A 14,405-nucleotide genomic window follows, 5' to 3' on the forward strand; every position below is an offset into this window, starting at 1 on the left:
ACAAGCCTTTGAAACTTTTTTTTTCAGGTTTGAATTATGGCAGGAAACTGGCTCCATAGAGTCTGGGCGGTGAACTGCGATGGCATGATAGTTGTCTGACCCCTTGGAATGTACTGACGTACATTCCAATCACATTTTTTTCATCGGCAGAGCACTGTCAATCACGCACAGCCCGGTGAACGGCACATGTGATTGGAATGTACGTCAGCCGAGAGCAACCAATAGGTTTAGAGCTAAATGGTCCCGCCCCCAGGAACGTTTTTTTTTTCTTCAGATTTGACTGTCAGGAGTTTCAAAACGAGGGTGCGACAGAACACTGCCAATATTCACGTGACTCAAAGCTTGCACCTATGTGGTCAAAACTCTGAAAAGTCAGTTCTGAAAAAATACGTTGCAATGGCGTAAACGTACACCTTTGCAAGTTTTTAAAACTAAATATTCAACCTTTCAAAACTTATTTCTCAATGTATGAACACCTGTTTGCAGAATCCCATTTACAAGGTTTCAAAACCGGGAAACAATGAAATACACTGTTAGAACAGTGCCAGATTTGAAACTCTGCAAATGCGCTGGTGAAATTGTTTGAACTTTGAAAATGTGTTGGTGAAAATTATGAAGAAGATAAAATAGAACACAAAATTATGTTCACAGATGTTTGAATTTTTGTTTGAATTTTTTCAGGTCATAATCTCTTTTTTCAGTGTTGCAAAACCTTTTTTACAAGATGTTGAGTTTTCAAACCCAGACTTACAAGCCTTTGAAACTTTTTTTTTCAGGTTTGAATTATGGCAGGAAACTGGCTCCATAGCAGCTGAGGGCGTTTTCATTGCCATAACAACATGATCTTATCAACAAATAGGCCTACAAAATGTACTGTGGATTTTTTTGCATCACAAAAATGGCATGGGTTCCTGAAAGTAAAGCAGTCATTTGGAAAGTGAAAGAATTGTGAAAGGAAGTGATAATGACCATACTATCAATAGAGAACAACATTTTTTTTAAATGGAATATCTATTTTATTATTGTTATGTCAAATAATGACGATAGATGAAATTCATCCCTAATCCATTCATACGTTTCACGATTAATTCAGTTAGCATCTAAAAATTAAACCAAAAAGAAAATAGGGGAGAGAAACTAAGAAATGCAACAGGGAATTGAATTATATTTACACACTGTAAATTGGATATAACGATACAATAATAATAATAATAATAATACATTTAATTTAGAGGCGCCTTTCAAGACACCCAAGGTCACCTTACAGAGCATATAGTCATCCTTCAAACTATGTAAAACAGACTAGGAATAAAAGGAAAAACAGAGGTTAAACATGAAGAATAATAATAATTAATAACACTCAAAGACGCCTAAAGTGAAGGGGGACCTCACTAACCACCACCAATATGTAGCACCCACTTGGGTGATGCACGGCAGCCAATCGGTGCCAGAACGCTCACTACACACCAGCTTGAGGTGGAGAGTTAGGGATGAGGTGGAGAGTGAGGGAAAAGAACATTTAAACACTATCGACCATATTTAAACACTATCGATCACATTTAAACAATATCGACCACATGTAAACACCATCGCCCACATTTAAACATTATCACCCACATTTAAACACTATGGACCACACGGTAAACCCTATCGACCACATTTAAACACTATCCCCCACATTTAAACACTATCGCCCACATTAAACACTATGGACCACATTTAAACACTATGGACCACATGTAAACCCTATCGACCACATGTAAACCCTATCGACCATATATAAACACTATCGACCACATTTAAACATGTAAACCCTATCGACCACATTTAAACACTATCGACCACAATTAAACACTATCGACCACATTTAAACATGTAAACCCTATCGACCACATTTAAACACTCTGAACCTCTACAATAAACCGTTCCCCAACACCTCCAGCCTGGTCTCTCTGTCTGGAAGAATTAGCTCAGGAGGTAGAGCGGTTGTCTTGTAACCAAAAGGTTGCTAGTTTGATCCCCAGCTCCTCCTAGCTGAGTGTAGACGTGTCCCTGAGCAAGACACTTAACCCTGACAGCTCCTGACGAGCTGGCTGACGCCCTGCGTGGTGACTCGGCCGTCGGTGAGTCAATGTGGGTATTAACCGGTCGCGACTGGACCGTCGGCCGTCGGTGAGTCAATGGCCCTCATTTATCAAACGAACGTAGAAATGAGCGCAAATCTGAACGCATGATTCATCTTACGATAGGACCCACGTGAGATTTACGAAACCTTCGTATCACACCAATCCCAGCGTACGAAGGATCTTGCGTTGATAAATACGGCGGCTGAGATCGATCGTAATTAACGTAACACGCCCATATAAAAGCACGTCTTCAGAAGTCTCGCCCCTAACTTTTACGACATGGAGAAACGTCCAACGGTAAAATAGAGGAATTTTTCCGAGACCCAAATGGAGACGCTCGGGTCACTGGTGGATGCGAACAGTCTGGTTTTATTTTGTAGCCTAAAAGCTGGCATTAAAGGCCAGCAAAAGAATGCTATATGGAAGGAAATAACTGTTGCAGTGAATAGTGTTTCCAATGTTCGTCGGGCTACGGAAGAGGTTTGTTAATTAAATTAATTAAATAATACATTAAATGTACAACTTCTGTTATCCATGTTTTGGTGTGCACACAGCTGGTGGATAACATCAGCGGAGGACTGTCAGCCTATCAGCACTCAGCACACAAAGCCACAGTATAACTGAAGTCCAGGGCTGCTTATCAGCGCTCGGCCAACAATAGGGTCACAATGGATAAAACATACAAATGTGTGTGTGTTGGCGATGGCTGGTTGAAGCAGCCTCCCCTGGCCTGAGTCAGACTGCCTGGCTCTGGGGCTCGGTTGAGGCAGCCCACCTGTGGTGCGTTGGTTAATGAATCACCCCAGGTCAAACCATGCATCAACAACACTCAGGGGGTGTAATAATAATAATAATAATACATTTAATTTAGAGGCGCCTTTCAAGACACCCAAGGTCACCTTACAGAGCATATAGTCATCCTTCAAAACTATGTAAAACAGACTAGGAATAAAAGGAAAACAGAGGTTAAACATGAAGAATAAGAATAATTAATAACACTCAAAGACGCCTAAAGTGAAGGGGGGACCTCACTAACCACCACCAATATGTAGCACCCACTTGGGTGATGCACGGCAGCCAATCGGTGCCAGAACGCTCACTACACACCAGCTTGAGGTGGAGAGTTAGGGATGAGGTGGAGAGTGAGGGAAAAGAACATTTAAACACTATCGACCATATTCAAACACTATCGATCACATTTAAACAATATCGACCACATGTAAACACCATCGCCCACATTTAAACATTATCACCCACATTTAAACCACTATGGACCACACGTAAACCCTATCGGACCACATTTTAAACACTATCCCCCACATTTAAAACACTATCACCCACATTTAAACACTATGGACCACACGTAAACCCTATCGACCATATATATAAACACTATCGACCATATATAAACACTATCGCCCACATTTAAACACTATGGACCACAATTACAACACTATGGACCACATGTAAACCCTAGCGACCACATGTAAACCCTACGCGCCATATCATAAACGCATTCGACCACATTTAAAACATGTAAACCCTATCGACCACATTTACACACTATCGACCGACAATTAAACACTATCGACCACATTTAAACATGTAAACCCTATCGACCACATTTAAACACTCTGAACCTCTACAATAAACCGTTCCCCAACACCTCCAGCCTGGTCTCTCTGTCTGGAAGAATTAGCTCAGGAGGTAGAGAGCGGTTGTCTTGTAACCAAAAGGTTGCTAGTTTGATCCCCAGCTCCTCCTAGCTGAGTGTAGACGTGTCCCTGAGCAAGACACTTAACCCTGACAGCTCCTGACGAGCTGGCTGATGCCCTGCGTGGTGACTCAGCCGTCGGTGAGTCAATGTGGGTATTAACCGGTCGCGACTGGACCGTCGGCCGTCGGTGAGTCAATGTCAGTGGGTATTAACCGGTCGCGACTGGACAAAAGCCATAATATAATTGCCATAATTGTAATTGGTGGTGCCTCCACCCAGGTGGAGTGAAGCCCTGTTACAACAGACCCTAATCCAGCACAAGCTCCCCACTCTCTCACCTGTTGTCGGCCGCCCTCTCGCTCTCGCCCCGGGCGCCGCTGCTCTCCTCCTCCTCCCCCTCCCTCTCTCCTCCTCCCCCTCCCTCCCTCCCTCTCCCTCCCCCCCCCCCCTCCCTCCCCCTCTCACCTGTTGTCGGCCGCCCTCTCGCTCTCGCCCCGGGCGCCGCTGCTCTCCTCCTCCTCCCCCTCCTCTCCTCTCCTCCCCCTCCCTCCCCCCCCTCCCCCACTCACCTGTTCTCGGCCGCCCTCTCGCTCTCGCCCCGGGCGCCACTGCTCTCCTCCTCCTCCCCCCCCCCACCTCCCTCTCTCTCTCTCCCTCCCTCCCTCCCCCTCTCACCTGTTGTCGGCCGCCCTCTCGCTCTCGCCCCGGGCGCCGCTGCTCTCCTCCTCCTCCCCCTCCCTCTCTCCTCCTCCCTCTCCCTCCCCCCCCTCCCCCACTCACCTGTTCTCGGCCGCCCTCTCGCTCTCGCCCCGGGCGCCACTGCTCTCCTCCCCTCCCCTCCCCTCCCCCCCCCCCACCTCCCTCTCTCTCTCTCCCTCCCTCCCTCCCCCTCTCCCTGTTGTCGGCCGCCCTCTCTCGCTCTCGCCCCGGGCGCCGCTGCTCTCCTCCTCCAGCCTCCTGATGGCGAGCTCTATCTCCTGGTCGCGGCCGCGCCTCACCTCCTCCTTCAGCTCCCGCTCCCGGCCCAGCAGCCACGCCTCCTCTTTCTTCATGTAAAACAATGAAATGAAAAACAATGTTTTTCCTTGTAAAATAAATACAATTTGAAATAGAAACGAATTGACTTGTATGAACAACTCTGAATACCAGTCTCATGCTTTGACCTGATGCAATAGAGGATATGGTGTTATTCAATCCTGTTGCATAATTCCTAACCATATCCACTGCCACTTAATTGATAGCATATGTTTTATAATAATAATAAGCACTACAGTATAATACGGTGAACAGGCACAGCAGAGATGTATTTTGGGTTAGAGAGTGGGGTTAGGGTGTAGTGTCAGATGGGCTTTGGGGTCTTATTGGGTTAAGGAGTGGGTTAGAGGGTTATGTCAGATGTTCTGTGGGTCTAATGGGAAGGGGCAGTGAAGGATGGTCTGTGGGGTCTTATTGTGTGTGGGAGTGGGTTAGGGGACCGTTTTTTGTTAGGGAGTAGTGTTAGAGTGTCTCTGGGGTCTTGTGGACTTAGAGAGAGACAGGCATACCCATTTGCAGTAAAGCAGTCATTTGGAAAGTGAAAGTATTGAGGAAGGAAGTGATAATGCCCATAATAGCAATAGAGTACAACAGTTTTTAAAATGGCACATCTATTTTTCTGTTATGTCAAATAATGACAATAGAAGAACTTCATCCCTGTTCCAGTCATACATTTCACGATTAATTCAGTCAGCATCTAAAAATTAAACTAAAATAAAAGAAGGTAGAGAATCTATGAAATGTCACATAGTATTGAATTATATTTTTACACTTAAATTGGATATAATAGACAACGCTTTTCCTTGTTAAATAAATGCAATTTGCAATAGAAATACTATAGAAACTTGTAGGAACAACTTGAATACCAGTCTCATGCTTTGAGCTGATCTAATAGAGGATATTGCATTATTCAATCCCGTTGCATGTTATGATTCTACCGTTTTCATGGCAGATGATTCACTTAGAATAAATATTGAGTAATTCCTCTTTTGGCAAGTGCTAAATTGCATGACGATGAACCACCAGAGCGACTGACTAGATGTCGCTCCATGCACACGTGGTTACCTTGTCTTTGAGCCCAAAGTGCAGGTGGGGCAGCATGTGCAGACAAGGAGACAAAGCGTCATCTCGACGGAATGATGCTCAGCCCCCCCTTTTTGGTCTTCCGGGGTTACCGCGGACGCCAATGATGTCCCCTCGGCGCAAAATGTTGTTTATGGCCACAAAGGCCTCCTCCGATTTGTAGGTCCTGGGAAGGATATGAGGAATAAGCACAAGAAGTGCCATATGAGGTCTTTGTGGCGTTTCATCCAAGATCAAACCTGCACCTTGAGTTTGCCATAACCTGCAACTTGAGACCCTCTCCCCGCAGGTCGTAGAAGAGCAGCTTGGCACCAGACTCTCTCTTGGCATGGACACAGCCTGCATAAAACGTAAATTATGTATTATATTATATATAATACATATTTATTATTATTAAGTAAATATACTACTAAATGTAAAGTACCAGACCAATTTCAGAAAACTGCTCAATCTTATAGTACCTGTAACACTGAGTACGACATCTGTGAGTTGGTCTCCTGGCTGCAGATAATTGTATTTCTCAACGAAGTCGGTGAGGCACAAATCAACATGGTATTTGTGAGGATAAGGGTCCTCCGCTGTGCCCTTGAGGGCATTGATGGCCTGGGTACCGATATTGAAGTATTGCTACACACACAAGAAAACTTTGCATTAGCATCAACAATTCAAAATTGGGTAGGCTTTACATTTGAAGTCAACTGAGGCCCTCTTTATTTGAGAAACTGTTTAGTCTAGATTCTTAAAAGTGATACGCCGAGATATCTGTAAATGGGCGTTTTCCAGTCTTGCCCAGATTCAGACTTAGTTTACTAACATATTACTGCCCCCTAAACAAATACTGCCTTGCCGCTCTGACGAGTGAAAACAACATCGCAGCTACAGCGGACGTGGTGAGACCAGAGGAAGAGACATAAACATTCACAAGAAATCCATCATTGGCCACACAGTATGGTGAAAGGAATTCATAACGCCCATTAGAACAATAGAGAACGTTTTTTTTTTAAATGGCTTATCTATTTGAATTCCATCGAAATGCTTTGTCCAATAAGGAAGACAGAATGAATGAATCGCTGTGTCAATCAAATGTTTCACGATTAATGCAGTGTGCACCTAAAATAAAAATAAAATAAGGGACAGAACCTAAGGGGCCACTCACACTAGGGCCGCGGCCCCGTGCCCGAGCTCATTTGCATACTAAAGTCTAGAACATTTGGCTAGTGTGACCACGCCATCCGTATTCCAGCACGGAACAGCCACTTGGCCGCGGCACACTTGGGAGAGGTGTGCCGTGGCCAAAGTACAGATGCTAATGAGATGACACGCACAGATACGCAACGTGAGCTGGATGACGTAGTCCTTGCGCGACCCTTCTTTCTTTATTGGTCCATGTCCTTCTTCCCCACAACAACAATCATTTTAAACAATAGCGGCAAGCAGTTCACGAGTGGGTTTACGTTGGTGTGATAGTGAAGTCGAGTGTTTACTTGAAATTTGGGCCGACGACAGCATTCACGTTGTTGTTCTCCATCGTTGTTATGGCGGCGAGGACGCTTGGTGATGACGTATTATCGTATTACGACGTGATGACGTATGTATGAAGGAGCAATCGTGCCCAGGCCACGGCCTTTGGGGGAGTGGGAGGGGGGGAATCGTGCTGAATCTTCCTGCAGCATGGAACACGCAAACTTGCCTAGTGTGAGTGCGCCCTAAGAAATGTCATGAGATTTTTAGACTTAACTTAACCATACGGATCACCCCTCCATCTTCATTATTAAATCATGCAATTTGAAATAGAAATAAATTTACTTGTAGGAAAACTCTGAATTCCGGTCTCATGCTTTGAGCTGATGCAATAGATAGAGGATATGACGTTATTCAATCCCGTTGCATGTATCCTAACCAGTGGCGAAGCTAGACCTTTTGTGGGTTGTTTCAAGCCCACCCAAAACTTGCCTTAGCCCACCCTATCGTTTCGTCCATAAATCTAATATTCTTTTTTTTTTTAGACAAGTAATGAGAGGATGGATAATGGCTAATGACCAGGCTCAAATGTGCTACATCGAAGGCAACCTTCCAGCAGGAATCTCTTACGTCTGATTGGTGGGTGGGCGTCTCCTGTTTGACAGGAGGTCAAACAGGAGTACGAGGAGTGACTCAAGACCACGCTCTGTCCTTTCAAAATTGTATTTACAGTCATGCTATCACATTTTATTTTCAACTCCAACACAGCACCTCACAAACACTCATCTCCCTCTTACCAACACATAACATGCCCCAAGTGCGAGTCACTAGATCTGTCTCCATGGCCCTCCACCCAGTGCCCGCATACAATAACGGCTATGGGCAGCGGTCCTTCACCCATACTTTCACCAAAGTCTGGAATGGCATTCCCCATCACATTAGAGCATTACAATCCATCACACAGTTCAAAAAAGCTTATAAACTGTTACTCCTCAACACATACACTTGCAAACACTGACTTATATAGATCACTGTCTATGCTCAGTCTGCTGTCTATATGATTGTCCTACTGATGTCTGACGTTCTATGTCCCTGTTATGTGTTGTATGTAAATGTGACGTGTGATGTGCCTTGTCCCTGTTACATGTTATGTGTGCTGCAGAACAGGAACCCGCTGGAAATCAGCAATTTTACTGAGACAGGCCCGTTTTAAATTGTATCTTTGTTACTTTTAATACTATCCTGTATAATCCTCCCTCTTCTTTCAGCATTGACTGATCAACAATCAGCAAGTACGATGACATCTTCCGAAGAACTTTGCAGCAGCGGCGTGGGCGAGGCGACAGAAATACTGCCCTTTTCAGGGCCATTTAAGAGTGCTTCCATGAGAGCTGGGCCCTTTTCAGGGCCTCACTGTTCCTCCTGTCCCGCTTCTCCAATGCCATCCTTCAGCTATGCCAGCCGATAGCCGTTTCGCCCAGCTGGCATATGGCCTGGTCAACCATGATACAGAGGACCATCTTTTTCAATATTCGCCTTTTGATAATAGGCGAATATTGTCTTAATTATGCCTTGAATGCGTTATTTGGTGTTTGACTTTGGAATCTGAGAATGGACATTCAGAATTCTGCAGTCTCAATTTGGTGTTTTCCCCGTCTTGTAAAGTGTGGCCACAGCCATAGAGTGAGAGATAGTTTATTGATAGAACGTATGCACATATACTTAAGTTCCTCTTCAGTGAATGTAGATGCTATTGATAAAAAATATATTTTCGAGCAGATCTACAAGCTAGCAGTTTAAAAATCAGCTGCATCTATTCAAAACACAAACAATGGCTCTTTCATAAGGACAAGCTGATGCCAACTTGGTTTTTTTTGATAGCTCACTTTGGTAGAACACTTAAAAGGGTTTCTGGCAAACAACACAGAAAACACAGGGAACACAATAGTTAAAAGGGTTAGGGTTTTTCTCACGTTTAACTGTTAACAAAGAATTTCACTCATTCTAAATGTTTCTTTGAATCTTAAAGAACTACGTATCGGATTGTTGTACTGTAGGTATAAACAGAGCTGCATTGGTAGGTTCCTTAATAGCTAACTAGTTAAATGTAAAATGTTCAGCAATATTGAGGAGGATATTTCGAAGCAGTAATGTTGTTTAGGTCATTGGTTAGAATTTCACTATTGCAATTATTTGTCATTATTAGGTGACACTGTTAGGGGACATTGTTGGGCACGCGAGACGTGGCTAACCCGTCTGTCATCCCAGTTATTTCCGCATAATTTTGCTTTTACTGTAAATGTCTACCCTGGACCTGCGCTATAGTTATAGGCGTCCTAGGCGATCGCCTAGGGCGGCAAATGCGTCGGGGGCGCCCTCTGGTGGCGGCCTTAATTAATAAATTCATTAAATCGGTTTAATCAACACAATTTCACTCCATTAGGGGTGTAGTATGTTGAGGACAGTTTAGGACAATGTATCGACAAAAATCATCATCGGATGTATAGAAAATGCATTTCATGCAGAGAATGCGGTGAGTGCTGTAGTGCAAAGTGAGTTTGAAAATATTTTTTAATAAAGCCACATAGATTAAGACAAGTGTGCTTAAATCAAGGGAAGGCATTTGAAAAAAGAAAATTTAAGAAATGTAAATGGTTGGAAAAAAATAAAGTGACAGCTGACTGAAAAGCGCAAAGCATTGCTAAAAGAATCTGAAAGGACAATTGCACTGCTGGTGTGTGTGTGTGTGTGTGTGTGTGTGTGTGTGTGTGTGTGTGTGTGTGTGTGTGTGTGTGTGTGGCAGGGCCGACGGACTGCGGGGACAAAGGGGACAGTTGTGGGGGGGGCCCAAGGCAGAGGGGGGGCCCATGAAAAAAATAAAATAATAATAATAATAATAATTACCTATCGGCCACGTCTCCCCCCCCCCCCCCCCCCCCCCCCGTCAACAATCGCCCCATACCCCCCCCCCCCCGTCAACAATCGCTCCATACCCCTCCCCCCGTCAACAATTTAGCGCAGGGGGGCCCATTAGTACCTATAGTATAGGGGCCCAGGACTTGGTGCTACGGCCCTGTGTGTGTGTGTGTGTGTGTGTGTGTGTGTGTGTGTGTGTGTGTGTGTGTGTGTGTGTGTGTGTGTGTGTGTGTTGTGTGTGTGTGTGTGTGTGTGTGTTGTGTGGTGTGTGTGTGTGTGTGTGTGTGTGTGTGTCTTTTAAGAGAATAGCGAGCCGGTGTAAAAGTAGCCCAATAGAGCGGGAAAAACAGCCCAATGTGGCAACACTGCCTGAACGGCCTGAACGTCCTCCAAAAGTAGCCCAATCTGGCGGGGAAACTTCCCAATCTGGCAACACTGCTGAACGTCCTCACGCTCCAGCGTCAACTTAAATCAATGTGACCAACTGAAAACGAAGCCGGTATGAAACTAAAACTGTAATTCTAAGTAAAGTTTAAATTATATCGAAATTATTGAAGATACAAGTGTGTGGATTTGTTAAATGGTTTGAACGAAGGTAAACGGTTGAAAAATGATTGAGTTACGTCCTCCTTTGGACTCCCATGTTAAAATAAAGAGAGTATTTTGAAAAGTAGAATATCTTAAAAAGCATAAAATAGGCCTACATAAAAAATCTGATAAGAAAAAAAATTATGAAGAACAATAGTTGAGCTCTGCATGCAGCATTTCCCTAATTAGTTAGGTGAGTGCTGCATGCAGCGCTCAACTATTGTTCTTCTAAGTTTTATTCTTTCTTTCTTTCTCACTACAAACTTTGGGACCTATCTCCTTCCTCAATTGTTCACCTAGAGACTCCATACAAAATTTACAATATTCAGAATGGCTTGGAATCGGGCGCTTCTTTTCAGATTTTTTAAATATTTTATACTTTTAGATATTCTACTTTTAAAATATTATCTTTCTTTTAACATGGGAGTCAATGGGACGACTGGTACTTCAATTGTTTAAGACGTACCTAAATCATTTTCACCGATTATCTTCGTTCAAACCATTTAACAAATCTACACCCTTCTATCTTCAATGATATCTAAACGGAATTTCGATAAGATGTAAACTTTCTTCAGAATCACAGTTTTAGTTTCATACCGGCTTCGTTTTCAGTTGGCCTCATTGATTTACGTTGACGCTGTAGCGTGAGGACGTTCAGCAGTATTGCCAGATTGGGCTACTTTTAAAGGACGTCCAGGCAGTGTTGCCAGATTGGGCGGTTTTTCCCGATCTATTGGGCTACTTATAATCACGCACCTGCTCGCTATTCACGCACGCACGCACGCACGCACGCATGCACGCACGCACGCACGCACGCACACGCACACACGCACACACACACACACACACACACACACACACACACACCACACACACACACACACACACACACACACACACACACACACACACACACACACACACCAGCAGTGCAGGGCAATACATTTGACCTTTCAGATTCTTCAGTTCAATTCATTTTACATTTCTGCATTTTTAGCAATGCTTTGCGCTTTTCATTCAGTCACTTTATTTGTTTCCAACCATTTACATTTTCTTAAATGGTGTGCATGTTTACATTGTTGAACTTTTGTTCAAATCTCTTGATTTTAGCCTTTTAACGTTTCTTTATGTCTTATTCTATGAAAATATTTTCAACCTAATTTTGCATTACGGCACTCACCGCATTTTCTGCAGGAAATGCATTTACTAGTTTAAAATGTTCACCACATTTTCTCATTCTGATTGCTGTAGTAGTTGCCCATGGTGGGCTATTACCTACTACAGGTGATTATTTGCTGATATTTTGCATTATGGCGAATCAGTATGCAATTAATAGTTAAAATATTCACCAAAAATCAATAAAAATAGATTTTCTCATTCTGATTGCTGTAGTAGTTAGCAGACATTTTTATTTCAATAACATAAGATGTATGATGTCAGATTGTTGCATTTTGGATGGATAATATTTGTGTCAATGTAGTTTGATGTAAGACTCCATATTTCCTTCTATGGTGCGTACAGTATTGTGGATTTATGTCAAATTTGATACAGCCCTTTCTATAGTATTAATACTGTATGTCAAAATTTGTTTGAATTTTGTTTGAATAACGGTTGCTTTTATTATTATGTGAATGGAGTCTAATGTAAACCTTGCACGCTTGAAACTGGTATCCCTCAAGGCTCGGTACTGGGGCCTCTTCTGTTCTCCCTCTATACCAGATCCCTGGGCTCTGTGATAACATCACACAGCTTTTCCTATCACTGCTATGCTGACGACACTCAGCTATTTCTCTCTTTCCCCTCATCTGACAAAGCCCTGATAGCAACACGCATATCTGAATGTCTGGCAGACGTCAGCACTTGGACAACTGCCAATCACCTGAGGCTTAACCTCAACAAGACTGAGCTCCTCCTAATGCCAGGGAAAGATTGCCCACACATGGACTTACTGGTCACTGTTGAGAACATCACTGTATCTCCTTCTCCAACTGCCAGAAGCCTCGGTGTTGTACTGGACAATCAGTTATGCTGCACCGCAAACATCACTGCGGTGGACTGATCCTACAGATTTGCACCTTACAACGTCCGCAGGATCCGGCCTTTCCTCACAAGGGAAGCAGCTCAGCTTCTATTCCAATCACTGGTCATCTCCCGCCTCGACTACTGCAACTCGCTCCTGGCTGGACTCCCTGCCTCTGCGATTAAACCTTTGCAGCACATCCAGAATGCGGCAGCGCGCCTCGTGTACAACCTACCGAAGTTCTCCCATGTGACCCCCCTCTTCCGGGACCTCCAATGGCTCCCTGTAGTACCTTGCATCAGATTCAAGATTATGGTACTGGCTCCCTGCCGATGTCAGGATCGCAGAGTCGCTCACCAGCTTGCAAAAGACTCAAAACTCACCTGTTCAGAGTTCAGTGCGACTCTGCATAGCTACCCAGCCCCTTCCAGGCACCATTATATGTTGTACGTCCTGACACTTAATGTACGCACTTATTGTACTCACTTTATCTGCATTGCACTTATTCATACTACTTAATTGTGTAACATCTGCAGTAGCTGCTACCATTGCTGTACACAGGGAATGGGTTAGCCTTGCGATTGTTAGTACTTGCACTTGGCTCTATGAACATCTTTACTGTACTGACAGCGATATATTGTTTCACTATGACAAATGTACTTATTGTAAGTCGCTTTGGATAAAAGCGTCTGCTAAATGCCCTAAATGTAAATGTAATGTAAGGCCCCATGTTTCATTTTTTGTTGTAAATTTAGGTTAAATTGTGGATTTAGTATTATGTTAAATGTCACATTGTCTGTAGGGATATGGATACTACTATGTGAGATTGTATGTAAGATTATGCAAAACATTCTGTTTTCCAAAAATTCCAAAAATTATGATTGGAACTCTCAAAGAACGAGAGGTTGATTAATAAAACCTTTCCAATCATTTGAAAATTAGTCAGTCTGGTCGTTTTATGAAGTAAATGAAGAAAAATCTCAGTGTACACACGATTTTTAAGAAGGTGTGAACCCGACTTTTAAGAGTTTTGACAGATGCCATATAAATCACATTGCTGGTGTCAATTTAATTACACATAAATATTATTGTGTAACACAGAATAGATATTACACAGCAAAATAATAGCTGAATGTCACATGTGTAAAACCGATGGTCCCATTACACACCCAAAAGGAGAGCTCAAGAAATAGAGGTCAAAATAGACAATGTGGTCAAACCATACCTAACCGGTCACATTACAAAATAGATATTGCATCCTCTTTATTACAAGGTCACTTTTAAGAGTCGATACAATTCAATGAGTTTAACCTTTTTCCTACATACAGTACTTATAGAAATGTAGACCATTACAATGATACATTCTTGAACCATCATCACAGATCAGTTCCTTGTTACAGCAAAAACAGTACATGGACTGAAAGAGTGGAACCATCCTCAGAGATCAGTTGAACTCAGA

General features: G+C 43.3%; 1 long non-coding RNA gene across 1 annotated transcript; it reads right to left on the bottom strand.

The window, feature by feature from the left end:
- Positions 1-6,039: 6,039 nt before the first annotated feature.
- LOC130403126 (uncharacterized) lies at positions 6,040-6,629 on the bottom strand. The gene is made up of 3 exons (XR_008904062.1): positions 6,423-6,629; positions 6,207-6,300; positions 6,040-6,127 (listed from the first exon to the last, which is right to left on the bottom strand). It is a non-coding gene; the product is annotated as an uncharacterized LOC130403126 (long non-coding RNA).
- Between the last annotated feature and the right edge of the window lie 7,776 nt (positions 6,630-14,405).

Source organism: Gadus chalcogrammus, chromosome 14 (genome assembly GCF_026213295.1).
Source record: "Gadus chalcogrammus isolate NIFS_2021 chromosome 14, NIFS_Gcha_1.0, whole genome shotgun sequence".
NCBI classification, from domain to species: Eukaryota; Metazoa; Chordata; class Actinopteri; order Gadiformes; family Gadidae; genus Gadus; species Gadus chalcogrammus.